Source organism: Phyllobates terribilis, unplaced genomic scaffold (genome assembly GCF_046119375.1).
Source record: "Phyllobates terribilis strain yellow unplaced genomic scaffold, ASM4611937v1 Scaffold_12__6_contigs__length_324123572, whole genome shotgun sequence".
NCBI lineage: Eukaryota > Metazoa > Chordata > Amphibia > Anura > Dendrobatidae > Phyllobates > Phyllobates terribilis.
Window position 1 is genome coordinate 6,142,937 of NW_027362772.1, and position 13,705 is coordinate 6,156,641.

A 13,705-nucleotide genomic window follows, 5' to 3' on the forward strand; every position below is an offset into this window, starting at 1 on the left:
TGCAGAGTGGACGGAGCTCTGGGGAGAGGCGTAAAAGAGCGCCCCCGACAGTCACCATAATGTACAGCACGGACATTGTGTAGAGTGGACGGAGCTCCGGGGAGAGGCGTAAAAGAGTGCCCCCGACAGTCACCATAATGTACAGCACAGACATTGTGTAGAGTGGACGGAGCTCCAGGAAAAGGTGTAAAAGAGCGCCCACGACAGTCATCATAATGTACAGCACGGACACTGTGCAGAGTGGACGGAGCTCTGGGGAGAGGCGTAAAAGAAGAGCGCCCCCGACATTCACCATGATGTACATCACCGACATTGTGCAGGGCGGACGGAGCTCCGGGGTGAGGCGCAAAAGAGCGCCCCCGACAGTCACCATAACGTACAGCACGGACATTGTGCAGAGTGGACGGAGCTCCGGGGAGAGGCGTAAAAGAGCGCCCCCGACAGTCACCATAACGTACAGCATGGACATTGTGCAGAGTGGACAGAGCTCCGGGGAAAAGCGTAAAAGAGCGCCCCCGACAGTCACCATAATGTACAGCACAGACATTGTGCAGAGTGGACGGAGCTCCGGGGAGAGGCGTAAAAGAGCGCCCCCGACAGTCACCTAATGTACAGCACCGACATTGTGCAGAGTGGACTTAGCTCTGGGGAGAGGCGTAAAAGAAGAGCGCCCCCGACAGTCACCATAATGTACAGCACAGACATTGTGCAGAGTGGAATGAGCTTCGGGGAGAGGCGTAAAAGAGCGCCCCCGACAGTCACCATAACGTACAGCACTGACAATGTGCAGAGTGGACGGAGCTCCGGGGAGAGGCATAAAAGAGCGCCCCCGACAGTCACCATAATGTACAGCACTGACAATGTGCAGAGTGGACGGAGCTCCGGGGAGAGGCGTAAAAGAGCGCCCCCGACAGTCTCCATAATGTACAGCACCGACATTGTGCAGAGTGGACGGAGCTCTGGGGAGAGGCGTAAAAGAAGAGCGCCCCCGACAGTCACCATAACGTACAGCACCGACATTGTGCCGAGTGGACGGAGCTCTGGGGAGAGTCGTAAAATAGCGCCCCCGACAGTCACCATAATGTACATCGCCGACATGGTGCAGAGTGGACGGAGCTCCGGGAAGAGGCGTAAAAGAGCGCCCCCGACAGTCAACATAATGTACAGCACAGACATTGTGCAGAGTGGACGGAGCTCCGGGGAGAGGCGTAAAAGAGCGCCCCCGACAGTCACCTAATGTACAGCACCGACATTGTGCAGAGTGGACGGAGCTCCGGGGAGAGTCGTAAAAGAGTGCCCCCGACAGTCACCTAATGTACAGCACCAACATTGTGCAGAGTGGACTTAGCTCTGGGGAGAGGCGTAAAAGAAGAGCGCCCCCGACAGTCACCATAATGTACAGCACAGACATTGTGCAGAGTGGACTGAGCTCCGGGGAGAGGCGTAAAAGAGCGCCCCCGACAGTCACCATAACGTACAGCACTGACAATGTGCAGAGTGGACGGAGCTCCGGGGAGAGGCGTAAAAGAGCGCCCCCGACAGTCTCCATAATGTACAGCACCGACATTGTGCAGAGTGGACGGAGCTCTGGGAAGAGGCGTAAAAGAAGAGCGCCTCCGACATTCACCATAATGTACAGCACCGACATTGTGCAGAGTGGACGGAGCTCTGGGGAGAGGTGTAAAAGAAGAGCGCCCCCGACAGTCACCATAATGTACAGCACAGACATTGTGCAGAGTGGGCGGAGCTACGGGGAGAGGCGTAAAAGAGTGCCCCCGACAGTCACCATAACGTACAGCACCGACATTGTGCCGAGTGGACGGAGCTCCGGGGAGAGGCGTAAAAGAGCGCCCCCGACAGTCAACATAATGTACAGCACAGACATTGTGCAGAGTGGACGGAGCTCCGGGGAGAGGCGTAAAAGAGCGCCCCCGACAGTCACCATAACGTACAGCACAGACATTGTACAGAGTGGATAGAGCTCCGGGGAGAGGCGTAAAAGAGCGCCCCCGAAAGTCACCATAATGTACAGCACCGACATTGTACAGAGTGGACGGAGCTCCGGGGAGAGACGTAAAAGAAGAGCGCCCCTGACAGTCACCATAATGTACAGCACCGACATTGTGCAGAGTGGACGGAGCTCCGGGGAAAGGCGTAAAAGAGCACCCCCGACAGTCATTATAATGTACAGCACCGACATTGTCCAGAGTGGACAGAGCTCCGGGGAGAGGCGTAAAAGAGCGCCCCCGACAGTCACCATAACGTACAGCACGGACATTGTGCAGAGTGGACGGAGCTCTGGGGAGAGGTGTACTACATGAGGATATCCCCAGCATATGTTCCAGGGATCATGGAGACCATTAGCTAAAACAGGGTAGAACAATGGTGGTAAGTACCAAGGGGGAATGTGTCTGATCAGATGAAATATCAAAAAGGTAAATATGTCACAAATGATCTATATGGCGGCAGACCATGTGACTGCTATGGATCCCGTGAGCTGGGGGGGCCCCATAGGAGTCACCCCCCCCTCCTGCACCCCCTGCTCCGCAGCTTGATTGCTGCTGCCCGCCGGCACTGTCTTCAGGCATGGCCGCGTGCAGTGCGCTGTGCGGCTGTGTCTTGTAGTAATGACGGTAGAGGCGACACTGCGCCTATAATTGTGCTTGTGTCGCCAGTGCCATCATTACTAGCAGACACAGCGCACTGTGCTGCGAATCATAGGGGTTTGATTCCTCGCATTCAGTCAGGGCTGGCACCGCCCGTTCATTTGAGTTCTCAGTGCTCCCAATTTGTGCTGACGTGAGTATGGGGCGCTTGCGCAGTATGTCATGTCATGTCAGCGCAAATTTGTGCACTGAGAAATGCGTTGGCTGTGCCAGCCCTGACTGAATGCGAGGAATCACACCCCTATGACTAAACGAGCAGGTACAGTTATATGAAAAAGTTTGGGCACCCCTATTAATCTTAAGCTTAATGTTTTATAAAAATTGGTGTTTTTGCAACAGCTATTTCAGTTTGATATATGTAATAACTGTTGGACACAGTAATGTTTCTGCCTTGAAATGAGGTTTATTGTACTAACAGAAAATGTGCAATCTGCATTCAAACAAAATTTGACAGTTGCATAAGTATGGGCACCTCACCAGAAAAGTGACATTAATATTTAGTAGATCCTCCTTTTGCCTCTAGTCGCTTCCTGTAGCTTTTAATGATTTCCTGGATCCTGGATGAAGGTATTTTTGACCATTCCTCTTTACAAAACAATTCCAGTTCAGTTAAGTTTGATGGTCGCCGAGCATGGACAGCCTTCTTTAAATGATCCCACAGATGTTCAATGATATTCAGGTCTGGGGACTGGGATGGCCATTCCAGACATTGTAATTGTTCCTCTGCATGAATGCCTGAGTAGATTTGGAGCGGTGTTTTGGATCATTGTCTTGCTGAAAGATCCATCCCCTGCGTAACTTCAACTTTGTCACTGATTCTTGAACATTATTGTCAAGAATCTGCTGATACTGAGTGGAATCCATGCGTCCCTCAACTTTAACAAGATTCCCAGTGCCGGCATTGGCCACACAGCCCCAAAGCATGATGGAACCTCCACCAAATTTTACTGTGGGTAGCAAGTGTGTTTCTTGGAATGCTGTGTTTTTTTGCCGCCATGCATAACGTCTTTTTGTATGACCAAACAACTCAATCTTGGTTTCATCAGTCCACAGGACCTTCTTCCAAAAAGAAATTGGCTTCTCCAAATGTGCTTTTGCATACCTCAGCCGACTCTGTTTGTGGCGTGCTTGCAGAAATGGCTTCTTTCGCATCACTCTCCCATTCAGCTTCTCCTTGTGCAAAGTGCGTTGTATAATTGACCGATGCACAGTGACACCATCTGCAGCAAGTTGATGCTGCAGCTCTCTGGAAGTGGTATGAGGATTGTCCTTGACTGATCTCACCATTCTTCTTCTCTGCCTTTCTGATGTTTTTCTTGGCCTGCCACTTCTGGCCTTAACAAGAACTGTCCCTGTGTTCTTCCATTTCCTTACTATGTTCCTCACAGTGGAAACTGACAGGTTAAATCTCTGAGACAGCTTTTTGTATCCTTCCCCTGAACAACTATGTTGAATAATCTTTGTTTTCAGATCATTTGACAGTTGTTTTGAGGAGCCCATGATGCCACTCTTCAGAGGAGATTCAAACAGGAGAACAACTTGCAAGTGGCCACTTTAAGTAGCTTTTCTCATGATTGCATACACCTGGCTATGAAGTTCAAACTCAATGAGGTTACAAAAAAAAGGGCTTTAGTAAGTCAGTAAAAAGTAGGTAGGAGTATTTAAAACAAGAAAATGATAAGGGTGCCCATACTTACGCACCTGTCAAATTTTGTTTGAATGCAGATTGCACCTTTTCTGTTAGTACAATAAACCTCATTTCAAGGCAGAAACATTACTGTGTCCAACAGTTATTACATATATCAAACTGAAATAGCTGTTGCAAAAACACCAATTTTTTATAAAACATTAAGCTTAAGATTAATTGGGGTGCCCAAACTTTTTCATATAACGGTATGATACAAGTGTATAAAGTTCTTTATACTAATGATATTAGCACTGATTTTAATGAAAAAAAGTGTTAGTGATGCACATTGCATCACTAACAACGCAATGGGGGCAGTTTACATAGTACACAGGACATGACAGGTTCCCTTTAAAGGGGATATGCAGAACTTTATGAAAAACAAAAAATGTGCCTAAGCATTAACAGGCAGGTAATTGCTACTTACCTGCCTGTTGTGCCCGGCAACATTTTTCCCATCACAGAGCAATCACAGACCGCTCCTATCGAGGATTCAGCTGCCTCTGCTGACGTCATGTCGACAGAACGGAGGCTTCTTTTCTGCTCTGTTGACAGTGCGGGACTACCGACAGATTGACAACTGGATTGCCACTACCTAACCCATGGAGCCGGAGGTCAATCAGAATGACTTTGAAAGCCATACTCCGCCACGTCAGCAGAGACATCGGAATCCCTGGCAGCATCGGTCTGTGACCGCTCTGTGGCGGGGAAGATTGGCGGCGTGCACAACAGGCTTGTAAGAAGCAACAACCTGCCTGTTAATACTTAGGCACATTTTTTTGGGCAATTTAGTTCCGGATATATCCCCCAGAAGACTGGCATACAAAATTCTGTTCTTTATGAATTGGGGCTGTAATCTTGTTTAATTGTGTGCCAAGAAATAGTTCCCTGCCGCAACTCCATTCTAGCTGTCTCACTACAGAGATGATGTGATCTGAGTTGCTGCACTGAGGTTCATGATTTCTGGACACACTGTACTGTCTATAAGGATGTTCTCTGTACAGCAACTCCATTCTAACTGTCTCACTACAGAGATGATGCAATCAGAGTTGCTGCACTGAGGTTCATGATTTCTGTGCACACTGTACTGTCTATAAGGATGTTCTCTGTACAGCAACTCCATTCTAACTGTCTCACTACAGAGATGAAGCGATCGGAGTTGCTGCAATGAGGTTCATGATTTTTGTGCACACCATACTGTCTATAAGGATTTTCTCTGTACAGCAACTCCATTCTAGCTGTCTCACTACAGAGATGATGCGATTGGAGTTGCTGCACTGAGGTTCATGATTTCTGTACACACCATACTGGGTATAAGGATGTTCTCTGTACAGCAACTCCATTGTAGCTGTCTCACTACAGAGATAAACAGATCAGAGTTGCTGCACTGAGGCTCATCATCTCTGTGCACACCATACTATCTATTCTACTGGTTACTCTAAGGCTTCCATGCACATAAGGCTAAAGTCTGCAGGTTCAGCCACAGTCTGATGTATATTGGGGCCTCTTGACTTTCGTTCGATAGTTTGTGAGGAAAGGGAAGGATCCAGCGTGATGGAATTCCAATGGTTGATCCTCTTGTTCTCTCTAAAGATAAGCTGCCGTTAGAGGAGCCAGACATCTGCTAATAGAGAGCACAAGAACGTTTGGTGAACTGCTCCTGTGTATGTGATAGTAAGGAGAGATAGCTGTCAGCTAAATGGCTGTAGGACTGACAGCTATCCAATATGTCTGAGGGCCTTAATGAGACTCTGTCAGCACAGAATGACTGTCCAAACAAAGCACACACAATTGCTCAATGCACCCTTGGTGCTGCCAAACATTTAAGTGCATCTTCCCACATGCTTTGTTTCCATCTATTTCCGCCCTTCTCTGGTTCTATAAATCCACATCTGTCAATCAAAATAGAGGGAGGGCAGAGATAGAGAAAAAAAACAATTAGATGGGAAGGAGCACTTAAATATTTGGCCACGAGTCACTTTAAAGCGATTTTTCAGTGAAAACAAGTTATCATTTAACTATGGGATAGGTGATAATTTGCTGATCAGTGAGTGTGAGACCACTGGGACCAGCTCTGATTGGCAAAACAGGGACTTTCTATCCCCGTTACAAAATGGAGCGGCTGGTTGGATGCCCAACCATTACTCCGTTCATTCTCAATGGGGCTGCTGGAAAAAGCAGAGTGCTTGGCCGCCCCATAAGGCAAGAACAGAGCTCAGACGAAGCATATGCACTGCTGCTCAATTCTAAAAGTGCCCTATTGTACCCCAAGTGCTTGTGGGCAGGGACGGTACATCTCGCTGACGGCATACTGGGTTAACATGGTGGAAGCCGGGACCCAGTCGCACCTTGGGACGGAACACATCCTCCCAACGCCGAAGATTGTGGGCCCTAGGTCAACCAGGGTTGCCCCCACAGTCTAAAGCTCCTGCACCTCCTCCTCTTCAGCCACCATCTTTGAAAAGACCTCATCAGTCACAAGCTGGAAGCACTGCAGAACTGCCTTAGCCAAGCGGCAACAGGCTGTGCTGAAGCTAATATGCTTAGGTGACAAACCGCACAATGCTGAAGAGTTGTGGGCAGCTCTGAAAGAGCAGGCAGATCTTTGGCTCACACCGCTGAACCTACAGCCAGGCATGGCCATGTGTGACAATGGCCGGAACCTGGTGGCGGCTCTGAGGTGAGGCGAGCTCACACAGGTATCATGCCTGTCCCATGTGCTTAACCTCGTGGTTCAGCGGTTTCTCAAAACATACTTGGAGCTTCCGGATCTGCTTGTTAAAGTACGCCTCCTGTGCGTCCATTTTAGAAAGTCACCTACAGCTTCCGCCGCCCTTGCCGTGCTTCAGCAGCATTTGCAGTTTCCGGCTCACTGACTGGTATGTGATGTCCCCACGCGTTGGAACTCTACACTGCAAATGTTGGGAAGGATTTGTGAGCAGAAGAGGGCAGTTGTTGAGTACCAGCATCAACAAAGCCGTCGGTATTCAGTTCAGACTCCACACATAAGACCTCAGGAGTGGACATGGATGTCAGACATATGTACCATCCTCCAAACCTTTGAGGACTCCACCAAGATGGTGAGCGGCGATGACGCCATAATTAACGCCACCATCCCGCTTCTCTGTCTTCTGAAACGCTCTCTGCTCACAATTAAAGAGGATGCATTGCAGGCGGAGCACGATGAAATGGAGCAAGGAACCATATAGGGTGATTACACACAGGCCAGCCTCATCTCATCCCAATGTGGATTGAGTGACAATGAGGAAGAGGAGGAGGGGGAAGGACAGGAACTAGTTCCATGCACTATAGACGGTACTACCTAAACAGTTCAGTGTGGATGGCGTTAGGACGGAGGAGGAGAGCATGGTCAGTCATCCTCTTGGTGAGGACACGGAAGTCTTGCCTGTTAGCAGTCCGGCACGCATGGCTGAATTTATGTTACACTGCCTTTCCTGTGACCCTCGCATTCTCAAATTTTGGGTGACAGTCACTCGTTGGTGACACTTCTAGACCCATTCTACAAGGAGAACTTTCTATCTCTTATTCCTGAGGCGGACAGGTCTAGAAAAATGGGACAGTACCAGAAGGCCCTTGTTGCGGAACTATTAAAAAAAATTCAACTGGGGGGAGCCGCCTGAAAAATACTCAAGTTTCCCATAGACTTACATTGGGTTCGTTGCTCGGGTTGAACACCCGAGTATTCCAATTTGCTCGACCCGAGCAACAAGTACCAGAGCATTTTAGTGCTTGCTCATCACTAGTCCTAGGTCAAGAGCCAGGAGGGTACGTTATAAACAGAGGGAAAAGACAAAGGCCTAGTCAGGTCACAGTCTAGAGTCAGAATTCCAAGCTCAGGGTGTGTCAAGGCAAAAGGGGTAATAAAAACGGGTAGTCAATAGGCAAATCCAGGGTCCGGCAACAGAAGATCAGAATATCTGAATTCTGCGCACAAAGCGCAGAGGGAACAAACCACAGAGAGCTGCAGCTACAACTGACTTGGTCATCACTTTGAACAGGGAACACCTGAAGGAAACTCAGCACCTCCCAGTCTCAGATTGGATGGCTGAGCTGTCAATCAAAATACCAACCACTCAGCACACCACTGCAGTAGATTAGACGACTGAGCTGTCAGTCACTGCGTCCAAGACACACAGTGCCATGACAGACATAATATCAAATATACCGCAGGACACAACAGTCCCCATGATAAAGGCGGAGGCAGCACAGGTGCAAAATGGATGGAACAACCACTCACACACCGACGGTTCATGGAGGGGCGGCTGCCTAGTATTATAAATGCACATGGATAAGGCCGGTATGAGGCGCTAGTCACACAGATAAGTGAGGAACATAGTGTCTGATGAGGCGCTAGTCACACAGATAAGTGAGGAACATAGTGTCTGACCTATGACCTAATGGAGACGCTCACCACACACTATAAACACTTGTATGCGCTCCATCCTGCAGGGTACAGCAGTGTCCTGCATCCACTGAGGCCCCTGATCATGTGACCACTGACTCCTCCCCTCCTGTGACCTCACCACAGGTCCTGTGCGCACACAACAGCCATATATGTGGTGGCGGCTCTGCAGGTGGAGGTATGTGGAGATTCCCCCTTATTCTCTATTAGGATTATTCATTGCACTTTCTTCCATATCGCCACCATATTCTGCAGCGCTGTACACACATTATTAACATTGTCCATATTGGGGCTCACACTCACTTTTTTACATCTGCCACGTCCTTAAGCATACATCTAACCACACTCTTGTACCATATAAGTCTACCCCGAACACAAAGTAAATGGACAACCCCTTTAAGGCTGTGTTTACTGCTAAATTCGTCAGTTCTGCTCCTTTATATTGAGCTCCATCCACTTTCTCTCAGGATTCCCGTTATATTTCACACCTAAGTTCTTTTTCTTATAAATTCCACACTTAGGCCGTCTCCTCAGCGTTCCTCTTTACTCTCAGGCCGTCTCCTCAGCATTTCTTGGCAATGTCCTCAGCGCTCCTCTCTGCTCTCAGGCCGTCCCCTCAGTGCTTCTCTCTGCTCTCAGGCCGTCCCCTCAGTGCTTCTCTCTGCTCTCAGGCTGCCCCCTCTGCGCTCCTTTCTGCCATCAGGCCGTCTCCTCAGCGCTCCTTTCTGCCCTCAGGCCGTCCCCTCAGTGCTCCTCTCTGCCCTCAGGCCATCACAGCGCTCCTTTCTACCCTCAGGCGATCTCCTCAGCGCTCCTTTCTGCCCTCAGGCCATCTCCTCAGTGCTCCTTTCTGCCCTCAGGCCATCTCCTCAGCGCTCCTTTCTACCCTTAGGCCATCTCCTCAGTGCTCCTTTCTGCCCTCAGGCCATCTCCTCAGCACTCCTTTCTACCCTCAGGCCGTCCCCTCAGTGCTCCTCTCTGCCCTCAGGCCATCTCCTCAGCGCTCCTTTCTACCCTCAGGCGATCTCCTCGGCACTCCTTTCTACCCTCAGGCTGTCTCCTCAGTGCTCTTTTCTACCCTCAGGCGGTCTCCTTAGCGCTCTTTTCTACCCTCAGGCTGTCCCCTCAGCGCTCCTTTCTGCCCTCAGGCCATCTCCTCAGCGCTCCTTTCTGCCCTCAGGCCATCTCCTCAGCGCTCCTCTCTGCCCTCAGGCCATCTCCTCAGCGCTCCTTTCTACCTTCAGGCTGTCTCCTCAGTGTTCTTTTATACCCTTAGGCCATCTCCTCAGCATTCCTTTCTACCCTCAGGCCGTCCCCTCAGCGCACCTTTCTGCCCTCAGGTGTCATGCCAGGTGTGGGAATACTAGTGCAACACAGAGGGAAAAGGGAAAGGGAGCCCAGACACTAGGGAAAGGGGGAAGTGGAGACCTCCTAGTCTGTTCTGGCATCACCCTGTCTCAACTACCGTCTCTATATTGCCTTTTCAGCAATCGCCGCACGCGGGCCTCGCCCTGCTCTCCCTGGAGTATTGCTACGGGTGGGGATGGGAGGAGATGAGCAGTAGTCAACCTCCGCTAAACTCTATAGACAACATGGGTAGACATAAAAGTGGGAAAACAGCTTTGCTTTAGATGAACTCCAAATAAGCACACGGCCTCAAGCTCCAGAGAGGATGAAGTACTGTTCTTGCTAAGCTTCACAAGTAGAAATGAATATAACCGGTGACTCCATCTCAGTCACCCCAGGTATATATACACCCAGACCAGAGAGCTAATTAGCAAGAAAGAGGTAGCCGCTTGGTCCTAAAGACAGCCTCTTATCTAAAAAGCTGTCTGGAATGCCAAATGTAGAGATCTCCTGCAACCCCCTGCAGGGCGACTGTCCGTCACCTCCAACACACCCGTGACATCAGGCCATCTCTTCGCGCCTATTTCTGCCCTCAGGTTGTCTACTCAGCGCTCCTTTCTGCCCTCAGGTAATCTGCTCAGTGCTCCTTTCTGCCCTCAGGCCATCTTCTCAGCATTCCTTTCTGCCCTCAGGCCGTCCCCTCAGCGCTCCTTTCTACCCTCAGGCCATCCCCTCAGCTCTCCTTTCTGCATTTAGGCTATCCCCTTAGCGCTCCTCTCTGGCCTCAGGCCATCTCCTCAGTGCTCCTTTCTGCCCTCAGGCCGTTTCCTCAGAGCTTCTTTAGACCCTCAGGTTGTCTCCTCAGAGCTTCTCTCTGCCCTCAGGCCGTCTCCTCAGCGCTTTTTTCTGCCCTCAGGCCGACCCCTCAGCGCTCCTCTCTGCCCTCAGGCCGTCGCCTCAGCGCTCCTCTCTGCCCTCAGGCCGTCTCCTCAGCGCTCCTTTATGCCCTCAGGCCGTCTCCTCAGGGCTCCTTTCTGCCCTCAGGCCGTCTCCTCAGCGCTCCTCTCTGCCCTTAGGCCGTCTCCTCAGCGCTCCTTTCTGCTCTCAGGCTGTCTCCTCAGCGCTCCTCTCTGCTCGCAGGCCGTCCCCTCAGCGCTCCTCTCTGCTCGCAGGCCGTCCCCTCAGCGCTCCTTTCTGTCCTCAGGCCGTCTCCTCAGCGCCCCTCTTTGCCTTCAGGCCGTCTCCTCAGCGCTCCTCTCTGCTCTCAGGCCGTCCCCTCAGCGCTCCTTTCTGCTCTCAGGCCGTCTCCTCTGCGCTCCTTTCTGCTCTCAGGCCGTCTCCTCTGCGCTCCTCTCTGCCCTCAGGCCGTCTCCTCTGCGCTCCTCTCTGCCCTCAGGCCGTCTCCTCAGCGCTCCTTTATGCCCTCAGGCCGTCTCCTCAGGGCTCATTTCTGCCCTCAGGCCGTCTCCTCAGCGCTCCTCTCTGCCCTTAGGCCGTCTCCTCAGCGCTCCTTGCTGCTCTCAGGCCGTCTCCTCAGTGCTCCTCTCTGCTCGCAGGCCGTCCCCTCAGCGCTCCTCTCTGCTCGCAGGCCGTCCCCTCAGCGCTCCTTTCTGTCCTCAGGCCGTCCCCTCAGCGCTCCTCTCTGCCCTCAGGCCGTCTCCTCTGCGCTCCTCTCTGCCCTCAGGCCGTCTCCTCAGCGCTCCTTTATGCCCTCAGGCCGTCTCCTCAGGGCTCCTTTCTGCCCTCAGGCCGTCTCCTCAGCGCTCCTCTCTGCCCTTAGGCCGTTCTCCTCAGCGCTCCTTTCTGCTCTCAGGCCGTCTCCTCAGCGCTCCTCTCTGTTCGCAGGTCGTCCCCTCAGCGCTCCTCTCTGCTCGCAGGCCGTCCCCTCAGCGCTCCTTTCTGTCCTCAGGCCGTCTCCTCAGCGCTCCTCTTTGCCTTCAGGCCGTCTCCTCAGTGCTCCTCTCTGCTCTCAGGCCGTCCCCTCAGCGCTCCTTTCTGCTCTCAGGCCGTCTCCTCTGCGCTCCTTTCTGCTCTCAGGCCATCCCCTCAGCGCTCCTTTCTGTCCTCAGGCCGTCCCCTCAGAACTCCTTTCTGCCCTCAGGCCGTTTCCTTAGCGCTACTTCCTACCCTCAGGTTGTCTCCTCATCACTTCTCTCTGCTCTCAGACCATCTAGGCTTTCAGGGTAGCTCTTCTTTGTTGCTGTAATCAACAGGACGTGGTTATAATTATTTTTTTTGTTGGACCAGAAATTAACCCCTGAACATGCACTGCACCCTGCTGCATGCAACCATACCAGTGTTTCTTTTGTGTTATCATAAAAAGCAGTGCCCCCACCAAATACACATCTTGAATTAGCTGAGAGATTTAAACTTGCTTATAACATATCATAATCACAATGGAAACAAGCTTCAGAATATTGCCCAACTACACTGTGTTCCAAATTATTATGCAAATAATATTTTCTCAGATTTTCCCAAATTACCTACAGTGCTGGCCAAAAATATTGGCACCCCTGCAATTCTGTCAGATAATACGCAGTTTCTTCCTGAAAATGATTGCAATCACAAATTCTTTGGTATTATTCTCTTCATTTAATTTGTCTTCAATGAAAAAAACACAAAAATAATTGTCCTAAAGCCAAATTGGATATAATTCCACACCAAACCAAAAAGGGGGTGGACAAAAGTATTGGCACCCTTTGAAAAATCATGTGATGCTTCTCTAATTCGTGTAATTAACAGCACCTGTAACTTACCTGTGGCACCTAACAGGTGTTGGCAATAACTAAATCACACTTGCAGCCAGTTAACATGGATTAAAGTTGACTCAACCTCTGTCCTGTGTCCTTGTGTATACCACATTGAGCATGGAGAAAAGAAAGAAGACCAAAGAACTGTCTGAGGACTTGAGAAACCAAACTGTGAGGAAGCAAGAGCAATCTCAAGGCTACAAGTCCATCTCCAAAGACCTGAATGTTCCTGTGTCTTCCGTGCGCAGTGTCATCAAGAAGTTTAAAGCCCATGGCACTGTGGCTAACCTCCCTAGATGTGGACGGAAAAGAAAAATTGACGAGAGATTTCAATGCAAAATTGTGCGGATGGTGGATAAAGGACCTAGACTAACATCCAAACAAGTTCAAGCTGCCCTGCAGTCCCAGGGTACAACAGTGTCAACCCGTACTATCCGTCGGCGTCTGAATGAAAAGGGACTGTATGGTAGGATACCCAGGAAGACCCCACTTTTTACCCCGAGACATAAAAAAGCCAGGCTGGAGTTTGCCAAAACTTACCTGAGAAAACCTAAAATGTTTTGGAAGAATGTTCGCTGGTCAGATGAGACAAAAGTAGAGCTTTTTGGGAAAAAACATCAACATAGAGTGTACAGGGAAAAAAAGAGGCATTCAAAGAAAATAACACGGTCCCTACAGTCAAACATGGCGGAGGTTCCCTGATGTTTTGGGGTTGCTTTGCTGCCTCTGGCACTGGACTGCTTGACCGTGTGCATGGCATTATGAAGTCTGAAGACTACCAACAAATTTTGCAGCATAATGTAGGGCCCAGTGTGAGAAAGCTGGGTCTCCCTCA

The 13,705-nt window shown here is 50.4% G+C and overlaps 1 protein-coding gene across 1 annotated transcript in view; it reads left to right on the plus strand.

The window, feature by feature from the left end:
• Positions 1 to 8,866: 8,866 nt before the first annotated feature.
• Positions 8,867 to 13,705, plus strand: part of LOC141172922 (uncharacterized) — a 28,440-nt gene continuing 23,601 nt past the window's right edge. Inside the window, exon 1 of the mRNA XM_073657538.1 lies at positions 8,867 to 8,951. The gene's annotated coding sequence lies outside the window, so the exon portion shown is untranslated. The remainder of the gene's footprint in view (positions 8,952 to 13,705) is intronic.